Consider the following 6,099-nt stretch of genomic DNA (forward strand, 5'->3'; position numbering starts at 1 on the left):
ATCCAAAGGAAAGTCCCCAAAGAAATTAAAAATGAGAGAAATTCTAAAATAACTTAACTGACCGAGAAGATCTGGTTTAGGATTTTGAATTGTATGAATATTTGGCAAATAAAGGCGTTTCCTTGGTGTTTTCCTCATGTACACTAGACGGGCTGTTTTTGATAATCTGATTGGCTATAGGCTGCTGGTTATTCGATCGCCTGTGTCTCTCTTATTTACCATCTGGTGGGAGACTGGCAGCCCGACGCACCGTTTTCTATCGTCTGTTCACGGAGGGGGCGAGCCAATTTTCTCCAACCTGTTCATCTAAATTCTGTTTAGCATCAGTCACACATTTGTGAAAAGGAACTACAGTAATTCTGTAATAACATTTAGAAGGATGTGTTATTCCTATATTGTAGGCACTGGAAATATCAGGAAACGTAATGTTACACAGCAGCTGGATTTGAAACACTCATGATGGTACATCTGTGGAATATGGTAAAAAGGGACAGAATATTAGTGTTGAGCATGTGCAAATTGATTTTTTAACATTTAAAAGTAGTAAAGTGGTGACATGATTACCATCAGACAGACAGAAACAAAACAGCCACTCATTTTGCTCACTTGCTATTGTGTTACCGATCAGTTTGTGAGTTTAATTTAATAAGGTGATTAGAATCAGTTTCAGCCTGGGCAGTTTTTCTTGCAAACAAAACTGGTGTCTAACAAAAAAGAAAGTCTATAAATGCTTAGTTGATGTAAAAGTTATTGTTTCTGAAGGGAAAACACTTATCATGCCTTCCCCTAGATGATTTTCTACTGAACTTTTACAGTCCCTGAATGTTTGCGATCCATCTGTTGCTGTGCACCGCCGAGAGTGAAAATGGAGCACGTCTATATTTATTCAGTGTTTATATGAGGCAGGCATAGTGGATTGGTTTAATGCTTGTCATATTGACACACCTGTTGTGTTTCCAGTGGGTCCACAGAGACACAATGGCATTGGTACAGCGAGTTTGTATGCCATGTAACTCGGCCGCTTATTCTGTTACTTGTTAACATTGTAATGTGGATGATTCTTTGTAATTTAATGAGGTGATCTTTTATATTGAAAGCAGAATCTTGGGGAGCTGGTAGAAACGCCTGTCTGAAAATACTCATTGGCACAGAATGTGTGTGTGCTAAACTGCAGCATTATTCATCTGCACTTAGTGTGTTTGTCTTTTGTCTCGGAGAAGCAGTGATTCCTGGTTTGCTTTGGTTATTGCATCGCTTATCCTACCAGTAATGGTTTCTAATGGTGAATATTACCTTGCTTATCTCTTTTTATAGCCATATGTCTCCAGTCCCAGCTACCATGAAACTGCCATAAAGAGGGTGACAATTGCAGTTTATAGTAGGTTTAACAGGTGAGCACAGCTGATAACACACAGCTCTCATCAGGATCAAGCACAGTGAATGACATGTGAGCCGTATGTTGTTGTCCACATGGCTGAAACACCGGTTATACTTTATCATAATGCTGTCAATGTCAGATGGTCCCTGCTTTTATTACTGTGCTTGCACTACACACATCTCACTGGTAAAGGGCCTACTCATTTGTAGTGAAGCATGCATTTTGTCAAAAAGAGACATAAATGATTCAGGTTAGAGGAGTTGAGAACATTTTTAAAATAACAGTTTGAAAGGGAGGAAAACTCTAAATCGTGCTTTATGGAATTTAAACATATGATGCATGATCTACAGCTGCAAACACTTCCAGTAGAGGAAGCTGAGTGAGAGCTGAGCTGCTTTCAACAAACGGTTTTATTTATAAAACGCCTTGTATTAATACATTCTTATGCAATCCCAGGCAGCAACTGGAGCCTGCAACAAACCAACTGCTCTGCTGTGGCTCATACTGAGGCTGTTTAGACCTATTCGCTGAACCACAAGCTGGGACCCTGTATATATTAAGATGTCGCATCAAAGCACTTTGCTTTCCAGCAACACAGCAGGGTCCAACTGACCAGACTTAAGTTCATGCTCAAGCCTTCATCCAAAAGCTTTGATGTTTGCGTGCTTGTGGACAAGCTTGTATGTGGGTGTCATGGAGGAAGAAGGAATCGTCTAGTCTTGTGTCTCCCCTGCTTCCGGTCATCTCTGCTCTTCAGAGAGAAAACCCTTGGGTTTAAAGGTTCATTTGTCCGATGCCTTTCCAGTGGTTTGTGGATTTGAGGGGTGCCGTGGAGAAAGCTGCAGTTCCTGTTCTCACCATTCTGGCCCGTTCTCATGAATAAAGCCTGATCTTCTGACAAGGAAGTGTAAACAGTTTGATTGGTCAGAGAGCAGACACAAGAATATCTATTGCTTTCTGTGGAATATGAAGAATGTTCTGTATCAAAGATGAGGCGAGAATGTTGCCATAATTTCAGCTTTTCGTTATATCTCCTGCTTTGTTATGAAAATCAAGAGTGAGAGCTGCTTATAATGCAAGCACAACTCTAATGCAACTTGAAATGAATAACAGCTTTTAGGCAAATATAGCCTCTGATGTGCTCATATACTGTCTTATTGCTTTTATTTTATGATTTAATGTGATTCTCCAAACAAATGAAACTTTTTCTCATGCACACACACTCATAACATGTTCAGTTTTAGGCTCTTAGACTCCACAGAAGGGACAGTTGCTTTCAGCGAACACAGTTTTTACACCTTACTGTAAGTGTAGACATGACATTTACAGAAGTACAGCAGGTGAGATAGACTTAGACTTTACATTATGCGAATATGACAGCAGATTGAGTTGGAACCATATGTCTGTGTGGTTGGTCATATTTATCTGGCTGATAGACCACCTGTTATATTAATCAGGAGGCCCTGGCCATATCTGCACTCCTCAGTTGTAAAAGTATTATAAATCCTGATTTAAGTAAAGGGAGGCCAATATGTTGCAGCAGATTGGAGAACAGCAATTTATGACCTGCTGCATGCTGGGTCTCTGCCGCACCTGAAAGAGCCCTCGGTTTATTCACTGTTGACCTACAGTATATAAAAGAGAGTCAGAAATAATCAGTCATCAGATTTGAGTCTGTCTACATTTCTAATTTGCTGCAGTTGCAGTAAAGAAAATAACCTGCAGAGGTTGAGCATTGGAGATTTGTTGGGTTCTTCGATGAAAGCTAAATGAACATGGAGGTTAAATATTGTAAAGCATTTTACAACCTGAAAACCTTTTTGTTACTGGACCGATGAAAATGGTCTTTCTATGAGAACTCAATAGAATATACTAAATCTGACTCATTTCATTTCACAAAGGAAATGTGGTGTAGATGCTGGATAATCTGTCACACATTAAAACAAGGAAGAATTCTGAAGCTCATTGGTTTCCTAGAGGTATTTGGGCTACATGGGACAAATAATGCCTCTTAAACTAGATCTGTCTGCTTTAATAATGTTCTTCCCCATACTGTGTTTTGGAACTTTGTTTTCCCTTCTCTGACTTTTTGATGATGTTTACTACAAACAGTGATGTACCAGCACTGCTCCTGGCCTTTTGATGAGCACACTGGGAACCCAGCTGGGTTGTTTGGGGGTGTGCTGCAAACTACGTGGAGGGCACTGTCATTATCGTCATCCAAACTCTCCTTCTGAGAACTCTGTGATCTGGAGGAGGGGGTCGAGATCAGCTTTGCTAAAGTCACATGGGGTTGTTTATTTTGTTAATATTAATAAAGGGTAGTAAAGGTTAGGTAAGAATTTAAATTGCCTTAGTTGAGGCTTAATTGTCCTTCTGAAAAGTCAGGCCCTACGTATTGGATTGGATTTGAGTGTAACTAAAATGACATTTGCAGAATTAATTTAGCTCAGTTCAGTGAAAATCAAACTGTGTGGGCACACATGACAATACTTAATATAAGTACAATGTCCCATTTTTAGTACTTTAAATAAAACATGTGGTCTGAGAAAGCTTTGGAAAACCCCTCTGAATTGGAAGCAGTATGCGGGTAAGGTGATGACATTTAGATGGGGTGTGATGATGGGACCCAGGTGGAAATAATTAAAATATCAGACACACATGCTGTGATTACTGACGTGATCTTTGAAGATATAGATTGTGTAAATTTTCTGCCTTTTCTATTCTTTAACTCTTGTAGCCATGGAAACGCAGGCTGTATAGGCTAAATATAGTGAGAGCAGCTTATGAAGTTGATAAAAGCATTGAATATAATTCACCATGAACAGAGCACCTTCATTATCCATTCAGATAAGTGTAACACACCTCTATCTGATAATAACTGCTAATTTATGAAGCACACAGTACATGATCAAGACCATAGATTGGTGAGGAATCCTGCAGTGAATGAAATATTACACAATTAATACCAAAGATAACTGGTGTTAAGATGTATGGCAGTGATATTATTCTTATATGTTCATTTATATTTGTTTAAACTTCAGTTGTAGTCCTTCAAGAGTTTATGTATCACAGTCATAAAAGAAAATAATCAAATGATCCATAAGACTAGTAGTGAGCTAGAGAATCCACTGCCCGAATCCTTTCTCGGGCATCAGTGTCCCTGCGGATGGGTGCCACAGATGCAAGTGTTTGGGAGTGAGAGTTAAGTGGGTGTACACAATCTCTCCAAAGCCGTAACCACAATGAGATTAGTGTCAGTCGGCAGCATTAATCCCAACAGTCTCCCAGCAGCAGCACCAAGCTGGCCCACTGTTAGCTGAGGAAAAACACCATAGGGAGACTGGAGGGAGTGGGGCTGTAGTGACTTAACCAAAGAATGGATTAATCAGATACAGCTAGAAGAGGAGGCGTCTTTCTGCATAATATGTAAAGCAACACAAATGCTAGGATGTCATTTGATACAATAGTGTCAGATGGAGTAAGATGAGTGAAGCAGTTTTTTTTTTTTTTAAATTAGGGTCAATTTTTGAAGGGTGTGACCCTAAAACCGACTTAACAAATCCCACTGATATAAACACTTTGAACACCCAGAAATGGGAGGTTTAGATGTGTATCTGAACTGTGGCCAGTTAGTTGGTCTTTTGTTCCACATCTTTTGTTCATGAGTCATTGTGCATTGAGCTGTGTCATCTAGAGCTGTAACAGTTAGTTCACTTGGTTGACTGACGGGAAATTGACTGCTAACTATTTTGATAAGTCATCAATCATTTTAGTCATTTGTCAGGCAAAAATAACTGATGTGCTGCTTTTCTTTGTCATAAATGACAGTAAAGTGAATATATTTGGGTCTTGGACTGTTGCTCTATAAAAACAAGCCAATTAAATTCTAATAGTCATTTGACACACTGGGACTAATCCTGGTGGGCTGCTCTATCTGCCTGTTGCTCAGGATGTGTATAGCATGAGAGTTTGCTGTGTGTGTGTTCTGGGCTCACTGGCTCACAACCAAGTTAGTTAGTGTGCATTAACATTCTATAGGTCCACTGGACTAATGCAACAGTAGCGCTGCAGTGAGTCAGCCAATGAACACTAAGGAGCAACCGAGTGCCCCAGTTTACAGAAGAGGATTAGGGCCACTGCAGAAAGGTTGAGTTCTGACTGTTTTCTCAGACTTCTGACCTGAGATTAAAGTCAGAATTTGGGAAAAAATCAGCTGTGCTTCTGACCACCACATATGTTCTGGTCTGAGGCTAATGTTGACTATCTCATCAGGACGTATGAGCTGATTCCCTAAATCTACTTTCATTTGCCAATCTTTAGCTGGCCTGCATCCTGCCTGTTCACAATTACTTGCATCCTGCCTTTTTCACCCTCAAGAACAAACAAAATCTACCTTTTATTTCTTCTTCTCCTCCACTCCAGTTTACCTCTGAGCGCCTACTTTCAATAGCTGCTGCTAAACATTTCAGGACTTGATTATGTCTCCCGGTGTATCGCCCTTGAGCCAGGCTTGTTTTACACCCTGAGAGGATGTGCCGAAATGATGCTACACCTGAACACAAGTGACATGTTGGGTCCTCACCTATCCATCCAATCAGATTTTGGGGAGATGGAAGCACATAAGTTGCACCTAGAATGAATCTGATGGTTCCTGCCTCCATGCCCCACATTTCCCTCCAACTTAGTTTCTTCCTTTCTTCATCTTCCCCTCTCATCCA

The 6,099-nt window shown here is 40.2% G+C and overlaps 1 long non-coding RNA gene across 2 annotated transcripts in view; it reads left to right on the forward strand.

The window, feature by feature from the left end:
• The window catches only part of LOC109962160 (uncharacterized), a 25,779-nt gene that overhangs the window by 18,153 nt on the left and 1,527 nt on the right, over nucleotides 1–6,099 (forward strand). The window lies entirely within an intron of this gene.

Source organism: Monopterus albus, unplaced genomic scaffold, assembly GCF_001952655.1.
Source record: "Monopterus albus unplaced genomic scaffold, M_albus_1.0 scaffold62.1, whole genome shotgun sequence".
NCBI classification, from domain to species: domain Eukaryota; kingdom Metazoa; phylum Chordata; class Actinopteri; order Synbranchiformes; family Synbranchidae; genus Monopterus; species Monopterus albus.